This window comes from Leptidea sinapis, chromosome 18, assembly GCF_905404315.1.
Source record: "Leptidea sinapis chromosome 18, ilLepSina1.1, whole genome shotgun sequence".
In the NCBI taxonomy this organism is placed as follows: Eukaryota; Metazoa; Arthropoda; class Insecta; order Lepidoptera; family Pieridae; genus Leptidea; species Leptidea sinapis.
The window spans coordinates 5525493-5531870 of NC_066282.1; positions in this window are offsets into that span (position 1 = coordinate 5525493).

Sequence of the window (6378 nt, forward strand, 5' to 3'; positions counted from 1 at the left end):
TCTCCGCCACTTGTCTTGAGTTTTTTCTTATACCTACCAATATTTATTTATATATTGTGCAAAGAAAAAAGTAAAATTCGGTATTTTTTATCGCAAAGGGAAGGTTCTGAATAAAACAAGAAAATAATGAATTTTGATTATTACGTAAGATAATTTTAAAATATTATGTTTTTTATTAATGAATAGTCATTAGAATATTTATTAAAAATCACCAAAAGAATGCACACAAAACGTACAAACCAAATCCATATTGCCACAAAGAAAAATGTAGAAAACCTAATTACAACACTGAATATAACTTTGAAATAATTATATCACGAGCATAGAATTTATGTTCCCCGAAAAATCGTAAACATATTTAGTTTCTGGTGAGATGAGTAAAGCTAGGTGTCTCTTGCTTTGTGGTGCATACTAGTGTTTACAAACTTGATTAACATTTATAAGCAGTGGTACATCGTGCCTTAAGCAATACATCTCACAAAAAAATAATGATGTGTGTTTTTTAAGAAATTAAGTATGTCATTAAACAAAATCGTATTTGCGTAAATAGAAATCTTCATTTTTGAAATGAAGTTTTCTTTTCAGATGTCTTGTAGGGTATCCAATCATTTTCCTGTCTCTCGTTGAACAGGGTATCCAATCATTTTTCCATCTCTCATTGAACAGCTTTCATCTATATATTTTCACTACTGCTGTCTGTGGGAATTGAAATTAATATTACCGCAAAACAAAAAAACGTTTTTTTCTTGTGGAAGCACGAAAAGGCAAAATTAAAAGCTAAATCTGTTTATAACTAAATAAATAATTTAGTTCTATAATAAACGGTTAGTAAAATGTGCTTCTTCAATAGGTTAGCATAATGCCTGAAATAAAATATAATTTATTGAATTTTTAAGTAATGGGTCTACTTACACATAAATAATTTTCGTATGGTCGACGATCCTTATGATTTTTGCACGACTTTAAAAAACATTTTTCTAATTCCGTCCGACCAGGATTCGATCGTAATCACTCATATAACCAAATAGCTATGGTATTATATAATGTTACCATTAGTAGCTGTACTCACCGTCGAGCTTAGCGCTGTTAAAATTCGTATTCACGATCTTATATCAGCTCGACGTCGATCAGGTTGTGCCGTCCGTCGCTCTTCTCTAAGGCGGGTTAGAGCTCGATAAACTTTTTATTGGTAAGGAACCGGTATTTTTGCTAAGGCAATTAAATTTAAACTACTATGTTAGTAAATTTTCTTCATACAAAAATGGTATAGGAAAAGTTGTCTTAATAATTTTTCTCTGATTATTATTGTCTAACGTTGCAGAATGTCGCCGTACCCTTGCTTCTTATCCCAAAAATATTAAGGTCTTGCGGTCTACGTCCAACCGCGACCGAAAGGTTTATCGGCAAAACATATTCTTGATATAGAACAAGAATTTTTCTGTTGCCTATAAACCTGACAGCGGTTTTTCTTACTATCGATATTATCTTATATTGTATATTGGTTTGAGCTAATGGTCTTATTACCCATGCTCTAATTATAATTAAATTAATAAGCCTTTAGCCTACGCACCTTCTTGGTAAACGGACGATATAATTGTCAAATGTTTTATGTGTTGACATCTGTCTTAAATAATTATGTTTCGATTGCGTATTTGTTTCATATTATAATTATATTATACTCGTGTTGACTTCCACTCAGTTCATTATTTGTTAAAAATTACAAGGTAGCTAAGTGAAACTTCTGAAAGTTCCTGATTAATAAAACTCATTAAAAAGTATTGAAAGAATAAACAGTTGCTTCATGTACTCTTTTTAGTAGAAGTATAGTTAATATAATAATCATACAATACAAAATTAATTAAATAACCAAAATATACTTTAAAAACCAAATAGGTACATAAAACAAGGATTGACCCCTCGTTTACACCAAGGTATTATACACGTATTTGACAAGTTGCATGCAAATTTTAAATATAAGTTGTGTGCAATGTTTTCAAAATACAAAAACATTAAACTTGTAGTAGACAAAATATGTATGAAACTTGTCTGATGGTATTGTTTGTCACCTACTAGTTGTCTACATGTGTATGGTCTCATGTTTTATACTTGTTGTAGGCTTGTAGCTAAACTTGTTTGACATGCCAGTGCAGAAGTTGATGAACATTTCTGTTCAATTGATTACTGGTACAGACAATAGAAAGTGAAGGTACTGCGGAACTTTGCTTCATGAGTGCAGTATACTTGTACATCATAAAAAATTAAGGAAATTCAAGAAAACCACGCAAGTACTGGTATCGATTCTTTTTTGAGGAGACGACACCAAGAAGGGGCCTATCGTTCCTTTTTTAATGATTTAAGAATAGAAGACAGAAGTGGATTGAATGAGACCATTAAATTTTGAGAAATTGCTTCGAAAAGTTGCTCCATACATTTTTTAGCAGACCATCACTCCAGCAGAGCAATTATTTTTTTTACGCAAAAGGAGGACAAACGAGCCTACGAGTCACCTGGTGATACGTGATCACCACCATACACATTCTATTGCAACAACAGAGGAATCACAGGAGCGTTGCCGGCTCTTAGTGAAGGTGTACGCGCTTTTTTTGTTGGCTGTTTGTTTGAGATTTCTAGCCATTGGTGATTAATATTCATCTTTATTGTATTTGCATCGGATATCAAAGGAAAAAGTAGTCCATGCATAACTGATACTTGCGAAACGATTATATAATTATCGAAAGAGTATCCTAATGTAAGATAAGATAAATATTGCTACTAAAGTTTGTTTTTTGACCACTCCATTTATCTTTTTATTTTCATCTTTTAAAAAAACGTGGCTCGTCTGGCAAATGTTTAAAACATTATCCAACAAGCTACAGCAAGGATAGAGTATAAAATTTGTTTTAAATATGTATTATACATAAACTTCAATAAAATTAACAATACTTGTCAAAAACATGCATGCGTTATGTTGGTGTGAACGCTGTCAATGTATCAGACTAGATCAAACATCTCAGATCTATATGTGAACGCAAATGTGTATTAAACTTGTATGTAGACTTGTTTGCAACACAGTGTGAACGAAAGTATGTTTCATACAATTTCAATACATGTTTAAAACAACTATGTTTTGACAAGTATGCTACAAGTTTTGTATAAAACAAGTTTTTGACATGTTTCTTGGTGTAAACGAGGGGTAAGACTACTCCTGTCAAAACTATTGCTAACTAAAAGGGGCACGCGGAGACTACTTCTATAGTGTCAATACTCTAAGCTTTACATATTACATAGTTTAAAATGTAATGTAAAATGCTGACACTGTTAATATAGAATTAATAAAACAAATTATTAGAATTGAGCTTGGCACGTTACATTTAAGCTTAGCTTTTCCGAAGTGGTAGTAAAATCATTGACACTCTTATGTGTCATTTTGACCTAAGTGAAGCCTCCTCTGCCCAGTTTTCACTTTTTTTGTAAATATTTACAATAATATTATGTTATGCCTAACAGAATAAATGTTTGAGTAATATTATCAATAAAGATATATTTAAGGAAAATTATCTGTTTTTGTCAATTATAATCTAACTGAATGTGTACTTGTTTCAGGTTTATTAAGAAAATAAAAATTTGTTAAATCTTGGCATCGACCATAAACGTAAACACGTATTTCGTTAACACTGATCAAATATATACTCAAATATTGGTGGTCTACTTAAACTTAACATCATTGGCTTAATTGCGGTGCCAATTCCCCAAAAGTAGGCTATGACAAAAGGACGAATAGATAGATAGATAAACCTAAGTAGCGAATAAATGATTATTCTTCCTCATTCTATAATGTTAGGTACATGAGATTTATCGAAGAAATAATGAATGTTTTAGCATTTATATGTGAATACGAATACCATTTTTAACAAGCGTACATTAAAGACATTGTCAACCTTCTATAAGTCATTATGAATAAGATCAGTAGAATATATTTATACCCCAGGTGAAGATGTTATGGCGTATAGCCCGATATGGTTAGAGGTTTAGCTTGGGTTTAACATGCAAAACACTGAGGAGCTAAATGTCAAAAATAGACTCACTTTCCCTTTCTGTCTTAGTCTACCGCGAGATCTTCTCCCGCACTCTTTGTTTGTCTATACGCTCTTAAATTCGAAGTTTATGGCGAGAGTGCACCGGGATTGATACTCCAACTCATGTAAAGTTTATTTCCTCCTGGTTTTATAGCAACACTTTCAGCAAAGAGTATGTAAATACCACGTAAATAAGAGGCGGGACTGCCTAAGTAAAAATTGAAATTTTGTATGAAACGTGCAGTTATTTGAAAAGTAGTAATTACAATAATAAGGCGATTGGCCACGAAGTATAAGCCGGCAAGTTTCAAAGCGAACAGCTTCTTAAAACGTAGTGGATTTCGGCTGTCTCCGTTTATTACAAGATTATTGTATATCTATCAATGACTGCATGTTTCATACAATCGAGTGAATCGTTTTTTTCATAGAGCGTTTGTCTGTCTTTTTAATATTATGGTGGACGAATTAGGGAATTATTACTCTCTCAGGGTCGTATGGGAATCAATATATTTATTACTTTAAAGTTATTATTAATAAATTGTACTTAAATCGTAACATGAAATGCTTTCCACCATAGCTTAACTACATGTGCAACTGTAAATGTGGAGTAAAGCAACACCTACATCTGGCAACAATGACGCCAACACTTACCACACCTATCAAGCAATCGAATTCACTGCGAAATATGCGTAGTTAATCTTTTTTGGTTTACTTAAAATAATTATTTTAGCAAAATTCAGCCTCTGTTTTTCAATTAAATTCATGTAATAATATGTATTAAATAGACGGTCCGATCGATTTGTCGACATTAAAAATTATGGAGAGTATGCCACAATTCGACAGTCGATTAAATACTTATAACATTATTCAATCTGCATAAAATCTTTTGCTGGAAAATTGTAACTGCGGGATTGGAAGCCCGTGATCACACATGACTAAATTGGCTTCAATCTGACCGACGACTTGCAGTCACGCAGTGTTGACGTAGAATTACAATGGCTCGCACGTTTCGATGAGTGCATAGATGGCTCTAATCAGCTTATATAACTAATAATACTGATCGGCCTCTTGCCTAATTATAATTTCATGTTAAATGTAGACTCTTAAGTAAGTACTAATTATTTCAACAATTTTTATTAAATTATCAAAATAATTATTTATCTAGATATTATGGACCCATGATCCTAGTCAAGATCGCCCGGAATAGGTTCGTTGAGGGCAGCGCGGACCGATCTTTGGGAAGACCTTTATCCAGAATCCAACTCGGATGGGCAGCGTTCGGGAAGCTCCGTAAAATCTTCTCGTCCCAAATACCACAGTGTCTGAAGACGAAAGTTTTCAACCAGTGTGTGTTGCCAGTGATGACTTACGGTACGCAGACGTTGTCGCTAACTATGGGCCTTATGAGAAAGCTCATGGTCGTTATTCCATATCGAAAACTATTTCTTATAAGACTTTTTATATAGATAGTGCATATATATATTTCAATGCCGTTTGAAAATAGTGGATTATTAAACCTTTATCAGACTTTTGAGCTCTAAGAGCTCAAAAACGTAGAACAGCTAACTCGTTGATCGCGAAGAGCTCAAACTAATACAAATTATATTTTTGATGTCAAAGAGCTCAAAAACATAGAACACCTAACTCTTTGAGCTCCAAGAGCTCAAACTAAAACCAATTAAGTATATATTTGAGCTCGAAGAGCTCAAAATCGTCATAAGTACAATTTTGAAGAGTTTAGGTATGGAATTAGCGGGAAGTTGCAGGGGTTACGATAGATATGTAAGATCAATAGCTTTGTCCCGTTCTATCTCAGCCTTAGTTGTATATCGCTTGCCCTTTCTATTTGTTATGAAGTTACCACTTAAGGACGCTACTTCTGTAGTAAGACTTACAGCATGCCCCTATCTTCCATTCCTTATCATCTAAATAGCTGTAACTAATTACAACAAAACGAAATATGTTCCGTTCCACGAAACTAATGATATATGTATATAATATTTAGTAGTGTTGATTCATAGTTGGCTTCGTAAACATCAAGAGATATTTCAATTTTCAATTAAATATATATTTCAAATATGATATGTGTTGGAATGCACATGCACACAATGAAAATCTTTCAAATTGAAAATGAATAAATATTGTATACCAACCACATGTGCTCGAACTTGTACATTTACCTATATATTCTTTGATATTGACATATCTATTGGGAATTTCAGAATAATAATTCAGCATTAACTAATCATTTTTATTTATTGTCTAATGCCTGCTCACTTGCTCAGTAACTGCTCGAATTAAG